Here is a 5,000-nt window from a genome sequence, read left to right as displayed (position 1 = left end):
AAAAAGTGCTTCTATGCCGACGCACTGAATATGTAATAGGTTTGCAGAATTTTGACGTGACAGAATGGGTTTTTAGCTTAAGTGTGTGTAGAAGAACTGCAAGGTGTGTGCCTATGTGTGCATAGAGTGCTACATGTGTAAAATCTGTATGATTTGGGCAGTTAAAGTGCTGATTTTGCCTCCGAGTAAGAAAAGTACTACACAAAATGTATAAAGGATCGGCACATTGGCTGCCTTTGCTGATGCCCCCGTTGCCTAATTTGTAGTGCAATGGTTAAGTTGCAGAGTGTGGTTGAACTTGGTTAGGAGACTTAGTGCCTCTTTCCGTGTCCTACTGATGATAAGGATGGCTTGATACCATTTTCTAAGCCCAGTATATTGAGAAAAGAAGTAAGTGAAGAAGAAGTGTGGAGTCGAAAGTGGTTCTCCAATTTCTCTCCACTTGCTAAAATTGCAAAGTCTCCATTATAGCATAGAAGAGAGCGTTAAAGTCGGGGATGGAAGAGGATGAAAATGGGAAGTTTACTTATAGAGAGAAGTGAGAAATGCCCTGTGTGCACACACCGGTGTCTGACCATAGAATACATTTAAATAATGCCTCTAGAAAAGTGCTATGCATGTGTGCCTCAGTGGCCTAATGGATAAGGCACTGGTTTCCTAAGCCAGGGATTGTGGGTTCGAGTCCCATCTGACCTGATAACAAAAATCCTCCCTCTTTCTTTTCCAGAATATTAGGTAGATTTATTACATGCTTCCTCTCAGAAGTTTATGAGGGATTAGGTACTTTGAAACGGTCCCATTTTACTTGTGTACACTTCACAGTCATGTTAGTGTTCTGAAACTGCAAAGTAGATTTTTAAATGCCTATTTTTGTGAGATGCATTTTCGACCGGCCAGAACATATTCCTTTGGAAAAAATGATTTGAATTGGATTGGTGTGAATCTTGTTTCTAGAGGTGGTGACAGGCTTTCAGCTACTTGAATAGGTCAAGCCAGGATACATAAAACGTATACAACCTATGTGAGTGTGAAAAATTAGCATATGCAGGAAGGAGCAATTTGTCCTACTTTCAAAACAGTTTCACTCCACGTCTGGAAACTTCCAGAGCTATGTAGAGAATACAAATGAGCTTTAAACTCATGTGGAAAGAGGTTTGTATGGAAAAAGGAAAACAAAAGCATATCGTACTCATAAAATTCTCAATATATAGATTCCAAAAAAGTGCTTCCAGCGAAAAGAGCTGAAAGAACACTATGGGATGTAAACCTGAATACCTTTCAATAATATGTTCTCCATCCATGCATACCACCTACATGATAAAAATCATCTCAGGTGGACGGATGACCGCGTGGCCTAATGGATAAGGCGTCTGACTTCGGATCAGAAGATTGAGGGTTCGAGTCCCTTCGTGGTCGTTTTTGGGTAAATTGGTCACACAATCTGCTTTACATTCAGAGTGGAAAAAGTATTTTCCAATACTCTTGTAGTCCTCACTTTCTCATTACTAATCATTAATAAAGTGGAGTACATACTGTAAACTCATTCAGGTTGCATCTTCAGTCTAACTACTTGTGCATTTTAGTGGCATTAAAAAGTGCTTCTATGCCGACGCACTGAATATGTAATAGGTTTGCAGAATTTTGACGTGACAGAATGGGTTTTTAGCTTAAGTGTGTGTAGAAGAACTGCAAGGTGTGTGCCTATGTGTGCATAGAGTGCTACATGTGTAAAATCTGTATGATTTGGGCAGTTAAAGTGCTGATTTTGCCTCCGAGTAAGAAAAGTACTACACAAAATGTATAAAGGATCGGCACATTGGCTGCCTTTGCTGATGCCCCCGTTGCCTAATTTGTAGTGCAATGGTTAAGTTGCAGAGTGTGGTTGAACTTGGTTAGGAGACTTAGTGCCTCTTTCCGTGTCCTACTGATGATAAGGATGGCTTGATACCATTTTCTAAGCCCAGTATATTGAGAAAAGAAGTAAGTGAAGAAGAAGTGTGGAGTCGAAAGTGGTTCTCCAATTTCTCTCCACTTGCTAAAATTGCAAAGTCTCCATTATAGCATAGAAGAGAGCGTTAAAGTCGGGAATGGAAGAGGATGAAAATGGGAAGTTTACTTATAGAGAGAAGTGAGAAATGCCCTGTGTGCACACACTGGTGTCTGACCATAGAATACATTTAAATAATGCCTCTAGACAAGAGCTATGCATGTGTGCCTCAGTGGCCTAATGGATAAGGCACTGGCCTCCTAAGCCAGGGATTGTGGGTTCAAGTCCCATCGGAGGTGATAACAAAAATCCTCCCTCTTACTTTTCCAGAAAATTAGGTAGATTTATTACATGCTTCCTCTCAGAAGTTTATGAGGGATTAGGTACTTTGAAACGGTCCCATTTTACTTGTGTACACTTCACAGTCATGTTAGTGTTCTGAAACTGCAAAGTAGATTTTTAAATGCCTATTTTTGTGAGATGCATTTTCGACCGGCCAGAACATATTCCTTTGGAAAAAATGATATGAATTGGATTGGTGTGAATCTTGTTTCTAGAGGTGGTGACAGGCTTTCAGCTACTTGAATAGGTCAAGCCAGGATTCATAAAACTTATACAACCTATGTGAGTGTGAAAAATTAGCATATGCAGGAAGGAGCAATTTGTACTACTTTCAAAACAGTTTCACTCCACGTCTGGAAACGTCCAGAGCTATGTAGAGCATACAAATGAGCTTTAAACTCATGAGGAAAGAGGTTTGTATGGAAAAAGGAAAACAAAAGCATATCGTACTCATAAAATTCTCAATATATAGATTCCAAAAAAGTGCTTCCAGCGAAAAGAGCTGAAAGAACACAATGGGATGTAAACCTGAATACCTTTCAATAATATGTTCTCCATCCATGCATACCACCTACATGATAAAAATCATCTCAGGTGGATGGATGACCGCATGGCCTAATGGATAAGGCGTCTGACTTCGGATCAGAAGATTGAGGGTTCGAGTCCCTTCGTGGTTGTTTTTGGCCAATGGTCACACAATCTGCTTTACATTCAGAGTGGAAATCGTCTTTTCCAATACTCTTGTAGTCCTCACTTTCTCAGTACTAATCATTAATAAAGTGGAGTACATACTGTAAACTCATTCAGGTTGCATCTTCAGTCTAACTACTTGTGCATTTTAGTGGCATTAAAAAGTGCTTCTATGCCGACGCACTGAATATGTAATAGGTTTGCAGAATTTTGACGTGACAGAATGGGTTTTTAGCTTAAGTGTGTGTAGAAGAACTGCAAGGTGTGTGCCTATGTGTGCATAGAGTGCTACATGTGTAAAATCTGTATGATTTGGGCAGTTAAAGTGCTGATTTTGCCTCCGAGTAAGAAAAGTACTACACAAAATGTATAAAGGATCGGCACATTGGCTGCCTTTGCTGATGCCCCCGTTGCCTAATTTGTAGTGCAATGGTTAAGTTGCAGAGTGTGGTTGAACTTGGTTAGGAGACTTAGTGCCTCTTTCCGTGTCCTACTGATGATAAGGATGGCTTGATACCATTTTCTAAGCCCAGTATATTGAGAAAAGAAGTAAGTGAAGAAGAAGTGTGGAGTCGAAAGTGGTTCTCCAATTTCTCTCCACTTGCTAAAATTGCAAAGTCTCCATTATAGCATAGAAGAGAGCGTTAAAGTCGGGGATGGAAGAGGATGAAAATGGGAAGTTTACTTATAGAGAGAAGTGAGAAATGCCCTGTGTGCACACACCGGTGTCTGACCATAGAATACATTTAAATAATGCCTCTAGAAAAGTGCTATGCATGTGTGCCTCAGTGGCCTAATGGATAAGGCACTGGTTTCCTAAGCCAGGGATTGTGGGTTCGAGTCCCATCTGACCTGATAACAAAAATCCTCCCTCTTTCTTTTCCAGAATATTAGGTAGATTTATTACATGCTTCCTCTCAGAAGTTTATGAGGGATTAGGTACTTTGAAACGGTCCCATTTTACTTGTGTACACTTCACAGTCATGTTAGTGTTCTGAAACTGCAAAGTAGATTTTTAAATGCCTATTTTTGTGAGATGCATTTTCGACCGGCCAGAACATATTCCTTTGGAAAAAATGATTTGAATTGGATTGGTGTGAATCTTGTTTCTAGAGGTGGTGACAGGCTTTCAGCTACTTGAATAGGTCAAGCCAGGATACATAAAACGTATACAACCTATGTGAGTGTGAAAAATTAGCATATGCAGGAAGGAGCAATTTGTCCTACTTTCAAAACAGTTTCACTCCACGTCTGGAAACTTCCAGAGCTATGTAGAGAATACAAATGAGCTTTAAACTCATGTGGAAAGAGGTTTGTATGGAAAAAGGAAAACAAAAGCATATCGTACTCATAAAATTCTCAATATATAGATTCCAAAAAAGTGCTTCCAGCGAAAAGAGCTGAAAGAACACTATGGGATGTAAACCTGAATACCTTTCAATAATATGTTCTCCATCCATGCATACCACCTACATGATAAAAATCATCTCAGGTGGACGGATGACCGCGTGGCCTAATGGATAAGGCGTCTGACTTCGGATCAGAAGATTGAGGGTTCGAGTCCCTTCGTGGTCGTTTTTGGGTAAATTGGTCACACAATCTGCTTTACATTCAGAGTGGAAAAAGTATTTTCCAATACTCTTGTAGTCCTCACTTTCTCATTACTAATCATTAATAAAGTGGAGTACATACTGTAAACTCATTCAGGTTGCATCTTCAGTCTAACTACTTGTGCATTTTAGTGGCATTAAAAAGTGCTTCTATGCCGACGCACTGAATATGTAATAGGTTTGCAGAATTTTGACGTGACAGAATGGGTTTTTAGCTTAAGTGTGTGTAGAAGAACTGCAAGGTGTGTGCCTATGTGTGCATAGAGTGCTACATGTGTAAAATCTGTATGATTTGGGCAGTTAAAGTGCTGATTTTGCCTCCGAGTAAGAAAAGTACTACACAAAATGTATAAAGGATCGGCACATTGGCT

The 5,000-nt window shown here is 39.8% G+C and overlaps 2 non-coding genes across 2 annotated transcripts; both read left to right on the top strand.

The window, feature by feature from the left end:
- The first annotated feature begins 1,343 nt into the window (after positions 1-1,343).
- TRNAR-UCG (transfer RNA arginine (anticodon UCG)) lies at positions 1,344-1,416 on the top strand. Its single transcript has one exon. It is a non-coding gene; the product is annotated as a tRNA-Arg (tRNA).
- Positions 1,417-4,521: 3,105 nt separating this feature from the next.
- Positions 4,522-4,594, top strand: TRNAR-UCG (transfer RNA arginine (anticodon UCG)). Its single transcript has one exon. It is a non-coding gene; the product is annotated as a tRNA-Arg (tRNA).
- The last annotated feature ends 406 nt before the right edge of the window (positions 4,595-5,000 follow it).

Source organism: Triturus cristatus, chromosome 4_1 (assembly GCF_964204655.1).
Source record: "Triturus cristatus chromosome 4_1, aTriCri1.1, whole genome shotgun sequence".
NCBI classification, from domain to species: domain Eukaryota; kingdom Metazoa; phylum Chordata; class Amphibia; order Caudata; family Salamandridae; genus Triturus; species Triturus cristatus.
The sequence above is the reverse complement of the archived record's forward strand: the minus strand, read 5'-3'. Positions and strand labels throughout refer to the sequence as shown.